We start from the raw sequence: 7,230 nt of genomic DNA, 5'->3' as shown, positions 1-7,230 counted from the left end.
TACCATAGGCAAAAAAGAAACCCTATGATACACCACAGTCAGTATACAGTTCACAAGTATCTCCTCAAGCTGCTTAGGGCCCCCATTTGTCCCATTGAGAACCCAACCAGAGGATATAAGGTTCCGACCTAGGCAGGTATGATATAGAATAATCACGCTAATAGCTACTAAGACTAGATTTCCATTTTATTAACCCCTTAATGACAAAGCCCGTACATGTACGGGCTCAAAATGCATTGTTTTCAATGGGTTTAGGGACTGCCCATTGACCTTAAGGGGTTAAAGAGAGGACCATATATATGTTGTGTTCTATAGTCTGTGTATAATTATGTTTATTGTTAAGGGATTGTGCTATTTTTTTTTTGTTTGTTTTTGGGCTTCAAAAGGCAGCCACCCTTAAAAAAACATTCTAATACGTTAAAGGTTTTTATTATATTGGGGTGGTTTGGACTATATATTCCCTTATAAAAACATAATTCAAAAAATACAATATAATGTTTCGGGTTGCATCTTACCTAAAAAAGACATGAAATGTACAATTCCTCTTGGCTGTTCCTGTTCACAGGTAGCGTGCTCGAGCTCTGCAATTAATGTTTTTGATCCTTTTTAAATAGGTTTTTCCAGGAGACGTCAGCAAAGTGTGACTTCACATGGAGTAGGATTGAGTTGCAGTCCAACCCTTCCCATTTTAATGGAAACAGTAAAGATTAACTCTTCACTTGCTTACTTTTTTTTTTTTTTTTTTAAAGTTAAGAAAAACCAAAGGAATTTAGAACAGGTTTTAATGCCTTTGTTAAAGGCTTTTGATGTGAAAGAAATATTATTGAACAGTATTTATTGTTTTGTCTTTTATGTTATGAACCAGAATGGGGGAAAGAAAAAAGGGACACCCTGTAGGATGGGTAATGAAGTATCCATTGAAAAGGTATTGTAGCCACAACCTGGTTTGTTTGTGTGGGGTGGGTGGGTGAGAGAGTTTAGCAGCTGTCTGTGACTCTGTTACTTATATTAAGTCCTAAAACTATAAACGTGAAACCACCAGATGTGTACGGACGTTCTTGCAGCAGAGGAACATCTCCAACGTGGTGGAGATCTATGTGGGTAAATAGAGTCTTCATGTGTTCAGGAGCCTATGGGTCCATTGTGCGTAGGTTGAACAATCAGGGAATTTCCTTGTCACTTAGGGCAGTTTGAAAATGTAATATTTCTGCATACATCAGGAAAAAAGGGCAGACTAGATGGACCAAATGTTTCTTATCTGCTATCAAGTTTTTTTTCTGTGTTTTAAATTCTATGTTTCTAAAGAAAGGAGGTAAACAATTGCTGGATAATCCATGCACGGTGACTGAAATAATGTGAGGTCTCTAGAGAGGAAGTGTTTGTTGGGTAGATGGGTTGTGAAGTGTGGTGGTCAAGAAATGTAGATTTTTGAGGGCAATAGGCTGTGTAGTGGTTTCAGTAGACTAGTATTACGATATGTTTTATAAAACTGGCCATCGTCTCCTTGGGGTATTTCAGGATTGGAGAAGAGTGGAAACAGTGGGAGGTGAATTAGCAAATGGCAATATTGAGTAGGGGGCTATACGTTGAATAACAGAGAGCCAGTAGATTCCACAGTGTGGTTACAACAAGGGGCAATGAAAATATTTAATAAAGAAAGTTTAAAATTGACATAAACTTTAATATACATTAAGCATACTGGTAGAGAAGGAGAAAAGGGCCCTTCTCCTGCAAGCTTAGAATATTTTGGGTAGATGAAACAGTATTGTGGGGAAATGAAACAGTAAGAGAGGACTACTTGGACGAGAGTGACCTGATTGTAGTGAGGGACGACTCTTTGTTGAGATCTTGCTGGTGGGGATGAAGGATGGTTTCTTTAGGATGCTAGTTGAGGATATTAGGAGGGTAGTTTGTATTTTCCTCCAAATGAATGTGATCTAAAGCATTTAAAGTTAATGTAAGTAAGAGGATGTCTAACAGAATAAGGAAGGCAATAGACTTGTGCATCTGGATTAATTTGAATTGCAAATTTTCAAAAGTTCTGATATTTGGGGTGGAAGTTCACCTTAGTGCAAAATAGAAGCGTTTTTGGTGACGTCCTCTTCCTCGAGAGGATGTCACCAGAAGCGCCACCATTTTGGCGGAAGTTCACAGAAGCTTATGTCCGCAGATATGTGGACGAAGATACAAGATAAAAGAGAGAAGATAAAAGACAAGAAGATGTGGAAATGGTTGGCTGAGAATGTAGGGAAACATTTAGAGAGTGTGAGAGAGAGTGAATGAGAGTTTGAGAGAGTGAATGAGAATGAATGTGGGCACCAGGCTAGGAATTTCTTTCATGAATTAAAAATGCCCCCCTCCCTGATTTTTGTCTGAACGGAATGGCCAGGGAATATAATTCTGTAGGTGAGTGTCAGAAGTTTAAATTTAATTATGTAGAGTATGGGGAGCCAATGAAGGAACTGGCACAGTGGGGAAGCAGATGAAGCGGTGGGTTAGGAAAATTACCCTGGCAGCTGTGTTGCAATAATTCAGATGAGATATCACAAGGGAGGGGGTTAATATTTTAACGTTTTCTTGTGTGAGGAAAGGACAGGTTGGAGAGATATGTCTCAGATGATGGATTTAGTAAGTGACTGAATACAAGGCAAAATGAGTCAGTAAACTTGGTCTGTTGGATGGATTATGGCATTGTCAATAGTGATCAAGATGTTAGGAATTGTGGACAGAGGGGTCAGGAGAATAAGTAGTACCTAATTCTTGGATATGTTGAGCTTTAGGTAACAGGATACCATCCATGATGCAGTTTCAGATTGACAGTTGGTGAGAGGCCAGGACAGAAAGCATACATCAGCATGTTGTCAGTGTATAAATGGTACTAGAAACCAAAAGAAGATACTAGTTGTTGGCGAGAGGAGATGTAGATGGGGAACAGTAGATAATATCGTTCAGGATTTTTTTAACCAAGGCATTTAGTGGAGCACACCCTACTGATGGCTCCAAGAGAAGCCAGCATTTATGGTAAAAGTTCCTAGAGCAGTCTAAATAATAATGTAGTAGTGGCGAGTGGCCATCATATCAATCCAAATAAATTAAGAGCTACAGTGAGATTGATAATTAGATTGGATCTAGGAAGCAGCCTTATTTCCAGTTTTCTATTTCTAATTAAAGCCATAAAAATGTCAGTCACCTCTATCTAAAACACATTCTCTGAGTCTGTGGACAGGAATAGCATCATGTGCTTACTGTAGATAAGAACTGCAAGGAACGCTTTGTTATGAATTTATTGGACAATCTAGCTATATAATATATATTTTGGAGAGGAAGATCTATTTTTGAAATACGTCAAAATCTTGTACACCATGGAAGTGACGCTTAAAACTAAAAAAAAGCATGCCATCTCTCTACATAGCAATTTAAAAATATATATTTTTTACTGTAGGTATCTTAACCGTTTACACGTCTAATTACGTCCCAAAATATTGTAAGCTCATTTGAGCAGGGCCCTCCTTATCTAATGTTTCTGTAAGTCAAATTGCTGTTTTAAATACTACTTATTATGCCCTGTCTACCAATTGTACAGTGCTAGGGAATATGATGGCACTATATAAAACAGTTAAAAATAATAATAATAATAATAATAATAATAATAATAATAATAAGCATTATAACAGCCATGTAACATGGAATATACTTGTACAGTCTTGTATGCTAGCCATATGATCTCTATTTTCTGTACATAAGGAGAAATATGACTGTAGCTAAAGCCCATTATATGTCTCTACATCATCAGTTGTAAAAGACTTCTGTATGTTATGCAGAATGGCTGAAAGGATACAACATGGTTGAATTGTGCTTCAAAGATATGGACAACGCAATTAGTCCATATTGTATTTTTGGGGAGAGGAGAGAAGAAGAGAGGAGAGAGAGAACATATTGTATATGCAGGTGTGTATCAATTCATGCCTAAACAAGGAGTAAATCGATTAAGTTGTTTTTTTAAGCCACATTTCTATGAATGCCTATATTTATATATGTACATTTGCATAAAAATAAACAGAAAATTAAAGAGAACACAAGAGTGCTGATTTTCTGCCACAATATCCGCAATGAGTTCTCCAAACCTGGATTGCTGTGTTTAGGTAACTAGAATCTTACAAGTTGGGATTTACAGAAGTCAGATGTCTGGGGATCCCCTGATCATATTTTTAATTTCTGTTGACCAATACTGTTGGTCACAAAAACCTAATGTTTTCACAGGTAACCTGTTTTGTACATTAAGACCACCATAAACATGGACTGTAGCCGTTGGATTTTTGTTGATAAGGTTCAGAAGTTCTCATGTATATACTGCCACCAAGTGGTGAGCATATGGAACTCCAGGCTTCAGTAACATGAATTCCAGCGTCACATTCCAGTTTACTGTCACTGACAGCCCTACTAATGAAGACTGCACATTAAAGTAATCAAATAAAACTTTCATAAGAAGGCTTCAGAGAGGAAACTTTTAAAAGCATTTACCTGAGGTAGAAATTGCAACTTTGCATCTGCCCTCCTTTCTGTGGTCCAACTGAAAACACTCCAAGTATAATTAGTCCCGTTGAAATTGTAGCTGACTGGCAGTAAATATATCTCATGTATGGAGGTGTATCTGGCCAAACATTGTGAAGGGAAAATAGATGGAAGGTGGGGAGAGGGGCAAAAGCATATGGGGGTTCTGCAGAACACACAAATGTAAAGGGTCCATGCAGCTGCCATATGCAATAACTGGAATGATTGGAGTGCCCTTTTAATGTTCTACAGGTTTCTTTGGTTAATAACAAAAATTCTCAACAGAAAAAATAAGACAAAACCTAAAATGTCCCAAAAGGTTGTATAGTCTCCCAATGTTGTGCTACCTTATGGGCGAGCGTCCCAAAGGTCTCATTCCGCACAACCATGGCCGGCCCTACCATGGAGCAGAGTGGGGCAATTGCCCCAGGCGGCACTTTTGAAGGGGTGGCACTTTGCCGCCCCAAGAGCCTGTTTTTTGTTTTTTTTTAAGCGGAGGACAGAGAGGGGCGGCGAGTGGTTTTCGCTTATCAAGTTGTCAGTAGCCGCTCGGCGCCCCTCTCTCTCCTCTGCGAGCCCTCTAGCTCGGTCTCGGTGCCGGCTTGTAATGCTAAGCGCCGGAATATGACATCATTTCCGGCGCTCAGCAGTAAAGCAGCACGCACTGTGGCAGAACAGGGAGACTCGCCGCAGGACTGCTAGAAGGTAAGTGAAGTACAACGGGGGGTAGGGTAGATAATTGGGAGGGAGGGAAAGGTAGGGTAGATAATAGGGAGAGAGGGAGGGAGAGGAAGGGTAGATAATGAACCCTAGCGTCGGCAGGGGAGAGGGGCGGCATTTTAAACTTCGCCCCAGGCGGCATTATGTCTTGGGCTGGCCCTGGGATCAAGAGTAGGAAGGTTAGGTAGAAGGGTTGTAACTTGATGGACGTGTGTCTTTTTTTCAACCTTATTTACTATGTAACTAATTATCCAGCACTAGGTGAGAAGAGAGCAGCACATATCTTTAAACAGCTGAAGCACCATAGAGGAGCTACTATTTATAAAGTTATGGTAGTGGAACCTAGAACGTAGAACGGTGGCTCAAAGACATATTCTCACAATCTGCCACCGTTTGGGTATGACTGTCACTGCCCCACATTTTGTGCTAACAGTGTTTGTTAGTCACTATGAATGGGAAACCAATGCAATCTTTCCCATAGACTGAATAGGCGAAGTCCAGAAAAGATAAGAGTTTATTTTAAAAAAAACAGCAATAGAAAGCAAATTATCTTCGATTAGAGACAGGAGATGCATTGTAGACAGATAAACTTAGTAAAAGCCAGTCTTATTTTCTGTGATCTCAGCTTGCAATTTATTACCTTGCCCAACATTCTCAAAAGAAGGAGAAAAAAGTTAGACAGTACATTGTCTTCGATTTCATATTTCACATTAACCTTATAATGAAATTGTTGTTTACAGAATAGTATAGTTAGTCCATTAGATGCTGTTTGTTATTACAGAATAACAATTATTTGAATTAAAATGACAAACTGAGCAGACCACTTTTCAAATGAAATGTGTGTTTCATTATTCAGTACGTTAAGGTTTCGGGGCACCATCCTTTATTCATCTAATAATTCTGAAATGATTGGAACGTCTTTGTGATTCAAACCTTTATACAGGGTGATTCTATTAACCACTACTTGTACAGCAGCATGGGAAACACCGCATAATGATATAAGCAATACACATTTGCAGTCAGTGAAAAAAAGTAGTAGATACAAAGGCAGCACTTTGAGAGGGTCTACAATGTCAACGAACCAAGCACCTCATATTCCGTCTACCCATCAGAGCCCCTTACATACATTCAGCACAGGTAATAAAATAACAGGACAAGTCCAATAATGGCAGTGGCAGACAGTGTCCACGGTTTATCATGATTTGATGTCTTCTTCCTCTTATTTACCCCTCTATATACACTAAACATAGACTATTACCAAATAAATTGTATTCAATTTATTAGACTATTATAATAAAAGAATGCGTCATTTGCCATAGGTGGCAGTAGATTTTAAACCATTTTAAAATATTTCATAGTAGACAATGCCTATAAAAACAAAAAACAAAAAAAGTATAAAACAAGTCATTTTTACTATATAAATGAATTAAGCACACACAATTAGTCCAGTGCCGATGACAAAAACTGTAATACTGGTAGATCACTTTGGCTTGTATTAAAAAAATACAAATAAGATCTTTGGTGGGACCATTTCTATATACTTACATTTTTATAGAAAATCAAAGGCTTTAAAAGCAACATAGCATCCCAACCTCAGACTTCACAAATAATGAATGTTCTCAAGGAAATCTTACCTGTCTTAAGATGCCTTAAGAACTGAAACACTTATTGATCTACCTGTATTCTTGGAAGAACGTTCTGAACATCTCAACCATTGTTAAAGCCTGTGAATGGACATTGATATCCCATGATCTTAATTACACACTAGAGGTATAATAATAATAATAATTGACTTGTGAATGAATAGCGATGTGGTGCTATATACAATGCTCATACGTCAAACTTATCAGACTTTTAATTTAAGAATTTCCTGCAAGTTACCATGGTTACTGCTTTAATGTTATCTTTAGCTGTATAAGGGGAGAGCATGTATTTATACTATAATCACATTATTTAGGC

Source organism: Spea bombifrons, chromosome 1 (genome assembly GCF_027358695.1).
Source record: "Spea bombifrons isolate aSpeBom1 chromosome 1, aSpeBom1.2.pri, whole genome shotgun sequence".
Taxonomy (NCBI): Eukaryota; Metazoa; Chordata; class Amphibia; order Anura; family Pelobatidae; genus Spea; species Spea bombifrons.
The sequence above is the reverse complement of the archived record's forward strand: the minus strand, read 5'-3'. Positions refer to the sequence as shown.